Source organism: Littorina saxatilis, linkage group LG17 (assembly GCF_037325665.1).
Source record: "Littorina saxatilis isolate snail1 linkage group LG17, US_GU_Lsax_2.0, whole genome shotgun sequence".
Taxonomy (NCBI): Eukaryota; Metazoa; Mollusca; class Gastropoda; order Littorinimorpha; family Littorinidae; genus Littorina; species Littorina saxatilis.
Window position 1 is genome coordinate 35,936,538 of NC_090261.1, and position 12,500 is coordinate 35,949,037.

The following is a 12,500-nucleotide window of genomic DNA, read 5'->3' on the forward strand; positions in this document are numbered from 1 at the left end:
ACAACATCTTCTGCTCAGAGAAACAAGAGGGGAATATCTTCTGATCAGAGGAAATAAAGGAGAACATTCTCGACGATGCGTTCTATCCTGGAGGAAAGCACTTGGTACTGCTTCATGTGTGGCACCAACTCCCCTGAAGACATGATACAGTGCCAGAAGTGCACACAGTGGGCACACCAGGACTGCGCTGACAGCAGCGGACAAAAGGACTTCGAAATCTGTACTTACCAATTTTTGTGTGTCTGCAAAATCAGTTCTTAAATCTGTTCTTTGTTATTTGCTTTGAGACTTTATGCGTAATGATTTTTACATTTGGTCAATTGGGCAGGTAGCCCTTTTATATCTATTTGTCAACAGAAGAGGGGTACAAATGAAGCTGCGAAATTTCGTGGTACTGCATCATGTGTGGCACCAACTCCCCTGGGAATATGTTATAGTGCCAGAAGTGCACACAGTAATCACACGATGACTGCGCTGACAGTAGAAGACAAAGGACATCGGTTCTTTGCCTATTTTTTCCTTTTTTTTAAGGTTTTGTTTCTCAGTCCTTTTAAGACCTAGCACTTATTTATCTTTTTGTTTTACACTTAAGGCTTAAATTGTTATCCGATTTGTTATTTCCTTGGTAAAAATCAAAATATGATGTTGAAAAAAAGACATGTAAATAAAATGGCTTAATCAAAATGTTATGACGTATTTATTTATCTTGTGTGTGTGGCAATGTGTGCTTGTTTGTGTGTGAATGAGAGTGTGTAGGTGTATATGTGTGTGTGAGAGACACAGACAGAGCTAGAAAGAGAGTCAGGGTGTGTTTGTATGTGTTCCGAGTTTGACAACACAGTGTTTCACTTTACACACCCATGCGTCCAACCTGGAACAAATGCAGACACTTTTATCATGATCAGTCTGATGAGTTGCGTGACTTTTATTTTATTTTATGTGGTTCGTTTATTTACTGATAGAGTCTAGTATGTGACAATATAAAGAACGCTTTGCAATATCCATTTTGTTGTCTGGTACGGCTGTTTTTCCTTAACTGTTCCAGGTTTAGCGACTTTCCCTTACATTTTTGTTGGGTCTCTTAAATTGTGGGAAGTGAATTGAGAAGAAAGAGGTGCAAGCGCTCTTCCAATAATGAGTTTATGCATCAAAATGCCTTTATTGTACATGAGTCTTGATTTAGGAGGAAGGTGTTTAAAGGTGGTCGTCTACATTTTTGCTTTTTTTCAATAATCTTATGGTTAGATTTCACTAAAAAGTTATGTCAGATGATGAATGAACCATGGGGAAAAAAGTTATAGAAAAAAAATATATGTAAAAAAAGATTTTATTTTTGGGTAGCGTGACTCACGCTTCCAATATTTTGTTTTCTGTTTGCTGAGAACATGTGCTTTGCCTAAAAATACTGACCAATCAAATTCATGTCACTATGCTTATAGCCACGCCCAAACAAGTGCAGCAACAGTTTAATTTGACACTGGAGCGCTGTCCACGCTTTTTTTTAAACGCACGAAATGCACGGGATTTGAGAAGAGTTTTGCGCTTGGCATTTCCCAAATAAGGATATCCTACTATGAGTACTACGCTGGAATCTATATATATATACGACTAGTGTCTGTGTGTCTGTGTGTCTGTTCGCGATGCACGGCCAAAGTTCTCGGTCGATCTTTTTCAAATTTGGAGACCGTATTCAGCTACACCCCGGACACAACCTCATCGATGAGATATTTCAACACGTGCTCTCAGCGCGCAGCGCTGAACCGATTTTGGTTTTTCTGTAGATCCACTATATCCATTCCCAGTAACTCTTCCTTATCTTCTCCAGTGTTTTGTTTTGCGCGTTTATCTCCCTTCCTTCGTGTGGCGTCAATCCATATTCCCGTTACTACGTTACTATTTTTAGAAGGTCACTGCACGTTACTATTTTTAGATCTCCCTTCCTTCGTGTGGCGTCAATCCATATTCCCGTTACTACGTTACTATTTTAAGAAGGTCACTGCACGTTACTATTTTTAGATCTCCCTTCCTTCGTGCGCCGGCAAAGCCGGCGTACACCCGGCAAAGCCGGGTTTCAGGCGCAGCCTGGTATTCGGCTCTACTTCTTCCCGGCGAAGCCGGTACCCGGCGAAGCGGGTAATCATCTAGTACTACAATGAATTTTGAAACGGCTACACTGGCTTCGTCTTTCCTGATCGAAAGGGGGTGTATTGTTGATATTTGTAGATAATAAACTCTGCATTTTAATGGTCAAATGGCGATTTCGGTATAAAAATGTAGACAAGGACCTTTAAAAGTTTATAGTCTTCGTTGGAAACCGAGACTTGTAATAGAATAACTTTGATTGCTCTTTTATGTAAACTAAATAAAGGTTTCAGAGTTTTTGCACTCGCAAAAGAGAGAGAGAGAGAGAGAGAGAGAGAGAGAGAGAGAGAGAGAGAGAGAGAGAGAGAGAGAGAGAGAGAGAGAAAGAGAGAGAGAGAGAAAGAGAGAGAGAGAGAGAGAGAGAGAGAGAGAGAGAGAGAGAGAGAGAGAGAGAGAGAGAGAGAGAGAAACAGGAAGAAAAGGGACCGCATAAAAAGAAGGAGAGAATAAAGACAAAGAGAAACATACAGATTCATATCAACCGCCACTTTTGTCAGAAAGTTTGTTCTAATATATATTCTCGGCGGGAAAGCCACGGTGAATCTTCTGCGTGCACAAACTACATCAATGTCAAAGGCAGTGAGAGAAAGTGGATTAAACTGTCCAGTAGTATCTGTTTCCACTCACCCTGCCTCGAAATAAACGAAAAGACTTTTGTTTAAAAAAAAGAAAGAAAAAAAGACAATAAAAAAAAGACGGTCTCACGGGGTAATTGCGACGAGCTTTCGCCTTACATCACCCGTCTATCAAAAGTAAGACTTCAATACTGCCGCCTTTGAGGAATGCGATGAGTGAAAGAAAAGCAGAGACCAGTCGGACGATCGAAGAAAAAAGCTATCATTACTTTTGCTGCCAGAATACTCTCACCGCCTCTGATTACGCCAGCTTTTCAGGTCGTATCCGAAATGTCTGACGATCTTGTTTCTGGCTGACTAACATTCTGGGAAGGAACAGAGGGTAGAAACGCGTCCTTCAAGATACTTTCCTTCTCGTGCAGACCGTTTTGTCAATCATTTCAGATTTGTCCAGATTTTTATTAGGCGTATGAGCATCCCCCCACTTTGACAAACCACAACTACTGCCTTGTTGCTCTCTGTGCGGAATTTCACATTCTTACTGGACTAATTCCATTGCTTGGCACATGTGTCAATTTGAGACATTAAATAGACCTTTTTCGTATAACCTTTGCCCCCAGCGTTTCGACCAATCAGATTTTAGGGCACGGCAGCCTCTCTCTGATAACCGGAACTAGGGGGCAATAGGTGCCTGGCCTGAAATACCTCTTTCACTTTCGATGCTCGAAGATTACTTTGCCAGAGGATTACTTTGAGAAATTCTGCAAGAAAACGGATTATCTTGTTCAAAATCATGAACAAAAAGTCAAGGCCATGCACGAAGGTATGGTTTGAAACGGCTATTGGTGGTATAAAACGAAAGACTTGGCGAACTTCCCCTGCATAAGCGAGGGTGCGTATCGCTAGCGCTACGTGTCATTTGTGCTGAGTGTCATTTGTCCTACGTGTCATTTGTGCTACGTGCCGCTATCGCTACGTTGATTAGTGCTACAAATAATTTGTCGATGAGTCGCTATCATTCGTTCATTATCACTACGTGACGACTGCACTACATCTTTTAGCGCGACGTGTCATTATCGCTACGTGTCAATACCACTACTTACTGACGACTCTCTCTTTCTCATGTTTTCAGTCTCTCGCTCTCACTCGTGGTTTGTGTGTGTATATGTATGTCTGTGTATGTATGTGTGTGCGTGTGTCTGTCTGTTTCAGTGTGTGTGTGTGTGTGTGTGTGTGTGTGTGTGTGTGTGTGTGTGTATGTGTGTGTGTGTGTGTGTGTGTGTGTGTGACTCTCTATCTCTCTCTCTCTTGCTCACTCGCTCGCTCACTCACTCTGTCTCTGTCTCTGTCTCTGTCTCTGTCTCTCTCTCTCTCTCTCTCTCTCTCTCTCTCTGAAGGAATATTTTGTTGTTCCTTTCAATTTGCCAGAGATTTGTAATTTTCGGAAGAAAGTCTCTGCATGATTTTCAGTTGTTTCTTTCGGATTTTGATCTTTTTAGAAAAAAAGGGCTTTGTTTTTGACTAATTGTAAGACAGTGTTATTGCATATATTTGTAAATGGAAATATTGACACAAGGTATAACCGAGGATATTGAAACCTTTTCTTCTCTCCCAAATTCTTTTATGAAATGAGAGGGGGAGAGAGAGAGAGGGGGGATTGACAGACAGAAAAACGCGGGAGAAAGCGGAAGAGAGAGTTAAAAGGGATGGAGGGTGCTTTTTATTTTATGGTTGGTTGGTTTTAGTTCTTAATGCACTGTTTTTGACAATAGTTTTCATTCGGTAAAAGCCAAATTCAATTACCGCTCGCTCGCTCTCTCTCTCTCTCTCTCTCTCTCTCTCTCTCTCTCTCTCTCTCTCTCTCTCTCTCTCTCTCTCTCTCTCTCTCTCTCTCTCTCTCTTCATTACACACACACACACACCGCACACACACACACCGCACACACACACACACGCACAAACGCATACGTACACACGGTATCGTACACACAAACTCACACACAGAAAAACATCCGTGTATGTATATACGGTATCATGCGAGAGAGAGAGGTAGAGAGTGGGGAGGGGGAAATCCAAGATTAAGGGTGGGTACGAAGTCAACGTAGTTGGCATCGCTGATAGCCGTGCCATTGCCAGACACGAAGTGATTCGAGCAGACTTTTCAATGGCACGACAAACCCCTGTCGTCGGATTGCTTGCACCCATCGCGTCCTTCGCTGTTACGCCTTCGCACTTGCACCCATCGGAAAGCCATACAATGACAAATTCTGTCCACCGTATTTCTCTTTCTTCATTCCACTGTTGCACTTGCAGTTGCAAACACAACAGTTTGCCTCGTCGTCTCCGCACTTGACTTTGCACCAAGCCTCGTTGTCGATTTTTCCTTTTGCCCCCTAGTTCCGGTAGATCTGACAATAAACTTCACAGCGCATGCGCCAAAATTTAAGTGAAAAATGTCTATTAGCCTGCAATTATTGGTCTGCACGGGAATTTGCCACGCTGTTGATTTTTGGTGTGAGTCTTAGTGAAAAGACGCTCTGACCCGGACAGATCTGCAATCAGAGAAACAGAATCTTTAACTTTAAATCGACACGTGTGCGTAGTAATTTTCCTTCAATCAAATTTAGCCTAAATCTGTGAACAATTGTTTTTCTGCGATGCAAACTGTACACTTTGCTCTTCAACATAAATCCACCCGTCACTTCCTGGGATTTAATTTTAAAAACTAGGGAATTCTTGCGTTTGTGCAGCGATCGATGGCTTATCGGGCTGCGGCACACATAATTGCAATGACCTTTGATTTGGGTCCAGGGGTGGTTAGCACGATTACGTGGGACCCAAGCAATGGGTCGGATTGGTTGAAATCTCAAACAATCTCAGTTTCTACTGATCCAAACCAGCGCTTGGGTCCCTCCCAATTGTGTCTCTTTCTCGTGCACACACCCTCAGGCCTCGCTCTGTTGTCAGTGATCTATATGTTCGAATGTGTTCCTTCCTAAGCTGCGTTGATGAGTTTTCCTTGACACCAAAAACTGAAAACGACTTATACATCCGGATTCGTTTCCTGCTGAGCTGCGTTACGGGCTTTTAAGTGAGCTTTCGCAGACATTACAGCTTAGCTGTAAAAAGAATGAGCTGTTCGTAAGCTCTCTCTTCGAACCGTTTCAATGATTAAGTAAAAATGTTCCCCGTGACCTTTGGGTAGAACCGTTTTCGGATTTCGTATGCGGCTTTATGGTGGGATTTGGAGGATTTCCAGGAAACACAATCTTATCTAAATGCCGCGTGTTTCGTATTTAGAAGAGAAGATACCGTTTTTCCGCACAAACAATAATGCACACCACCGATATATATGTCCAGGGTTTACACGGGATACGCTTTAAGCTTTCACTTGCTCGCACTCCAGATACCAACTACCTGGCTGATGTTTGTGCTGTATTTTTGTTTTGGTGCCAAATTAATCTTTAAGTTTAACATAGATTTAAAAAAAAAAAAAAGTAAAGTCAAAATGTGGATGAAATTCGATTGTTTATTCAAATGCTTGTTATTCTTTCGGATGCCATGCCAGTGGTTCCGCATAACTCACATTTACTCTTGTTGCACGTGTCGTATGCTTTTAAAGAGCTTACATCCCTTTGTTTTCTTTTAAAGATTACATGCATAGTCGGTCACAGAATTTACCAAGCAGAACATTCGCACTCTGTACAGAAATAAGACATGCTGTTAGCATGCCTGGACAGATCAGTGACGCTCTTAATCCTGATTTGGACGGGAAGGAGGTATCTTTAAAACGCCATGTATGCAGTGGTTTGCCCAGCCTAAGAGAGCAAAAGGTCAGATGGGCCTGGAATGGGAATAAGTATATATATATATATATATATATATATATATATATATATGGGTGCGTCTCAGAATCTCGTCCTCTGTTTGTGACATTATCACCAAAAGTAAAATCTTCCCAGAAAACTTTGATAATACTATTTACACACTTCTCAGGGTGTACCTTTTCAGTTTAAACAAGAAAAAATATAACATTGCCTTTAGTTTGCCATATATTGAGCATTATTTGGACCATGTGTGCAAAATCACCCGTGTAACATGGAAAAAATAAAAGACAAAAAAACTGCATTTATAAGGCTGAAAACGACTTTTATTCAGTTATTATTGTTGAATCACAAGCCATTATAGAGTTCAATATGAAATGACTACATGCAAACAACAAAATAATGTTTTTTTCAAAGTTCCATGCATTCGTCAAAATTTCAATACAAAAATGAAAATTAATTAATGATATCCTGATCAGAACATGTTGATACATGGCATTCATTCAGTCTTATTGACATTTAACCTTCACAATAGCATATATACAAAGATTTGTTGCTCTAAGACAAAATGTTAGAAAGTTATCCCAAAAGAATGCAAAATGGTCACCGATGTAACATGGAAACATCACTTTTGTAACAAAGAAACGGTTATGCTTTTTCCCACAAACTTTACTAAATGAAGCTGATTTTGCAACCAGATTCTTCTTAGGTAAAATGCCAAACACTAAAACAGGAACAGAAAGAAAAAAAGCTGGACAAAATCAAGCAAACTTGGCCCCAAAAAAGAGAAACATTAATGAAAAGTTCATCACCCACGTAACTCGGAAACGAACAACCAGACATGTATTACAAGGTTTGACATGAAGAATGCAAATGTTCAAAAGTGGTTCATTCAATTGTTGAGACAATAAACCAAAGGCATTGGTTACATATAGAACAGTTGCCACTTGCAGTTAATTAATTTATTTTAAAAGAAATAATGCCCCCTGGCATTGAAGGTGGGGTCACGAATCATGGTTGCATCAGATGTAGGGACTAAGGAAATATCATCGATCCCTGGAAAGCAATAGTAGTTCCCCTCCGGTTTCCTTCGAAGGAACGTTACCACCAGTTCATCAGGTCGAATCTCTTGCACCTGAAACATGCAAGTACCTGCGATTTCAACTAAAGATTGATGCAATATGTGTACTAGTTTCACTAACATGAATTTGTTTAATGTCTATCAAGATTTTGATGCATCCACATTCACTGGCTAAAAACAAAATAAAGTAATTATTTTGTTCAGACTTACCATTCCATTGAACATACAACTTTTACACTTTGACATTGACACTTACCGTTCCTTTAAATGGATTTCGGAAATTTAATTTTGATCATAATTTTTTATATTTTTAATTTTCAGAGCTTGTTTTTAATCCAAATATAACATATTTATATGTTTTTGGAATCAGGAAATGATGTAAAATAAGATGAACGTAAATGTGGATCGTTTTATGTAAAACAAAAAATTATTACAATTTTCAGATTTTTAATGGCCAAAGTCATTAATTAATTTTTAAGCCACCAAGCTGAAATGCAATACCGAAGTCCGGCCTTCGTCGAAGATTGCTTTACACAAATTTCAATCAATTTAATTGAAAAATGAGGGTGTGACAGTGCCGCCTCAACTTTTACAAAAAGCCGGATATGACGTCATCAAAAGTATTTGTCGAAAAAAAGAAAAAAACGTCCGGGGATATCATACCCAGGAACTCTCATGTCAAATTTCATAAAGATCGGTCAAGTAGTTTAGTCTGAATCGCTCTACACACACACACGCACAGACAAACAGACACACACACACACATACACCACGACCCTCGTTTCGATTCCCCCTCTATGTTAAAACATTTAGTCAAGTTTTGACTACGTGAAATCGAAAGAAAAACTATTATTAACAAATGTGTAGCCTAATTTTTCACTTCATAGAATATCATAGCAGCAAAAACTCACCTTTTCTTAAGAACCTTGGGTGTTGATCACTGTCGTAACAAAATCACAGACTTCGGAAACATTCTCGAAATCTTTCTTCGCTGCTGGAAGCTGAACTATTTCTCTCTGTAACTGCGCATGCGTAGTCACCCGCACCTCTAAGTCACTACGCGCAAAATAGTTCTAATCTTTCTTCAAAACTCTGAACATTATTTGCAAAACCGTTCACCATCGTAACGGAATTTTGAAGAAGCATGTCATATTGCGCAACTTTCAACTTAGTTTGCAGATGCAATTTTGAGAAAATAATACTTAAATAACATTTAGCTTAGCGATTTTCTATGCCCTTTCATGTCAAGATCGTGTTGAAAATGAATATGCAAATTCTAAAGTTCAAATTTAGGACTTGTTGCAGTTGCACGCGTGCGGAAACATATGTTACGACAGTGATGGCAAACTTTCAAGCGATTAATTTCGTTTAAAAAAACAATTCTGTGGACAAAATAACATTTCAACTGTCAAGTACACTTAAACCAAACACACATAACAAAAATAGCAGTCCTTGGACATTCTAAACGATTCTTGTAGTGAGGTACAAAACTAGTTGATGGTTCATGTCACAAATCAGACCTTCATTTTTCACGCATTTAATCATTTCTTTCGCAAAACAACCTTCATAATAATCATGCAAAATACTCAGTTTTGTTTGTACTATTTCTTTATTCATTTTACTTCTCAAACATACCAATATCATGATTTAAAATTCAGTATGTTTCAATTGTGGGCTAATTTGATTATGGCACACACAAAAGGATCAGTTTCTGAGACGCACCCATATATATATATATATATATATATATATATATATATATATATATATATATATATATATATAATATATATATATATATATATATAAGTATATAGTTCCAAATACTTATTTCTTCTTATTATTAAGTATTACGGCTGTGTCTGTGTGGCAGGAAAATTGGACGAGTTTTCGATAAGACGTCGGTGTCTTCTTGTTGGCTTCGAAAGATTTCTAGTGATTACAACCTTACGTAAATGCCAAACACTGCAATCTCTGCGTAAAGATGATCAGATTGCACACGCAACGGTAGTATCATTATTATCGACAGAACATCTGGCATCAGCAAAACACCTCTGCCTGTCTCGTCGTCACACCATCTTGATTTTTCACAACAGCAACCCCAGCAGCCCCTTCCCAACTAACCGATCGTCTGTATCACTATCAATCTATCCGGGCATTTGCATGCGACAAGAACATTCTTTCACTTGGACATATACCAAAAAATCAACAACCTGGCTGCTATCCTCTGCAGAGTGACTTTTTTGTATGACAAATTGTCGCAGACTGAAGTGTGTCAGTAATGAAGATCATTCGGGTTTTTTTTTAATAAAAAAATAAAAAAAAAACTTGCTCAGAAAGCAGCAATGCCTTTGATTTTGGGTATGTATTGGGAAGGATACTCATACCTGGAAGGATCTTTAGTGATTTACGAGATAGTGTACTGGTACTGAACATTCTACGGAAGAGAAAATAATTACACTTTTTCCCGTGCAAACAGAGCCAGGTTTGTGTGTGTGCATTAACTACAAATAGGCATCTCTTCACTTGAGCCAAGGACTTCGGAAACGAATCTTTCAACCAGACAATAAAGTGAAAAACCATTAGGTCATGTTAAAAGCTCATAAAAAAGCGTCAATGCCTGCTCAAAGAAAACAGAAAGGTGACAGAAAACAGGGCACTGTCATTTGTTCAATAAAAGCTTTCATAAGTGTCCGCCCTGGGTCTTTTCAATTGAAACAAGAAAGTCCAAGCTGTTATGGGTGGGAGAACAATGCTATCAGCTTGTCACACTGAGGAGGGTGAGAAAGACGTACTGAATTCCTGTTTCGTTGTTACCGGGTAACAGCATTGCACATTAGTCCCCAGTACAGCCAAGGGAAGGTTTTTTTTTTTAATTGTATTTGTTCTTCATTTTACTCTGCCTGCATGCCTGCCTGTCTCTCCCCCCCCCCTATATTTATATATATATATAGGTCGACCAAATGTCGCCCTAAAGTCCCCATTTTACAACACTTTCGATTTAGGGCGACCGAAAGTTGGTCGCCCTAAGTTTTGGCGTCTTTTCTCCAATTCCATTGGCCTGACAACATTGACCCTATGCGCTATCGAGGAGACAGTGCCTAACGTATCTTGCTTGTAAATCGCATGAAGTTGGGATTTACCGTTTGGGCACAAAATTAAATAATCGATTTTGAGACTTAGGCCGTCCTTTGCAAAAGAGGGTCTTTAGACAACCACGATACTTATACAAATATTTTTTTAACTGAGTGTAAACATATCATCATCATTAAGGCGACGATGTTAAACACCTATAATCTTAATCTTGACTTATTTTCACAGTCAATTCATGACTATTGGGTGTAGGTCACTTTGCAAATGTAATTTCAAAATTTAGTTAATATTGCTTTTAAAACAACGGATATAGTACTGGTAGCCATTAAAACCCTTTTTACAATGGTCGCCCTATAGGCGGATTTATACTTATATATATATATCGCTCGCTGTATCTCTCGCTCTCTCCATCCTTGAGTAATAAAGTTCGTTCGTTCGTTCGCGCTCTCTCTCTCTCTCTCTCTCTCTCTCTCTCTCTCTCTCTCTCTCTCTCTCTCTCTCTCTCTCTCTCTCTCTCTCTCTCTCTCTCTCTCTCTCTCTCTCTCTCTCTCCAAAATAGCCTATCGCCGCGCCTTGAATGTTGCAGCTGACCTCGCTCTGCTAACAGCTTTGATCTGCATACATACACGTTTCAGCAAGACAGTCAACTTCAATTCACGCCACGTATCTACAACTGCTTGCCATGTAAACGACACACATGGAAACATGTACTGGGAAGAAAGGACAGCAGCTTTAACTCATATCAGGAACTACAATTACTCCCATGTTAACCAACAAAAAAGCGACAAGATGTGGGTAGCTGTTTTCTGATTTTACCCCCAAAGTTTTAAACTTCCATAAAACATGTCACATTAAAGGCAGTCAACTTTTATTCACCCCAAGATTCTACAACGGTTTGCCATGCAAACAGCTACGATGAGTTTCTGATTTTTGACCCGAGGACATGAACCTTCATAGAAATCTGTCACACGTTCTTTAACTCATGCAACGAAGCTCCAGAGAAGAGCCGAATGATTGTCTCTGTGAAGAACATACAAGTCGCCTGTAATATCTGATCCACCAGAGGCCGAACATTGCCACCAACATTTAATCGACGTACGTATGTATTTGCGGCAATGCTTCCCTATTGTCTCTGTGAAGAACATACAAGTCGCCTGTAATCTCTGATCCACCAGAGGCCGAACATTGCCACCAACATTTAATCGACGTACGTATGTATTTGCGGTAATGCTTCCCTGTGGTCACGCACAGCACATAAAAAAGCCCAATGAACGGCCAAGAAAGAAGGGAGGTGGGAGGGAGAGGGGGGGGAGTTTGATACAATCCGGAAACCGCTGGTATTCTGTTTTTTTGCGCGTGTGTCTTGCTTACATATTGCGTATCAGATATGGATATATAAAAACTATCGCCCTATTCCAAAAATCGATATTGTGCCAGGTTTTCATATTTTTTACTTTGCCTCTGTCTGTCTGTCTGTCTCTCTTGGTTTAAACAATGTTTATTCATATCTACATGTTCAGGAAATGTACATCGACATAGGGTGAAGACAACAACAAGCCTACGGCTTATGGTGGTGTCTTCAAACACATTTACAATAAGACAGACATGGGATTCAGAAAAAGTGATAATTAAGGAAAAAGAAGGTGGGGGTCTGGGGGCCGCAGAAGGCCCCCAGTAGGGTCCAGGGGCAACGCCCCTGGTCGGGGTCTGGGGGCTTCGCCCCCAGAAGCTGAAGGTTTTTAGTGTTTTAGACACACAAAAAAGGCCCTGAAATGCATATTTCAG

At 39.9% G+C, this 12,500-nt stretch overlaps 1 protein-coding gene across 1 annotated transcript in view; it reads right to left on the reverse strand.

Moving 5' to 3' along the window:
* LOC138953540 (UDP-GalNAc:beta-1,3-N-acetylgalactosaminyltransferase 2-like) overlaps positions 1-12,500 on the reverse strand; it is a 468,189-nt gene that overhangs the window by 268,967 nt on the left and 186,722 nt on the right. The window lies entirely within an intron of this gene.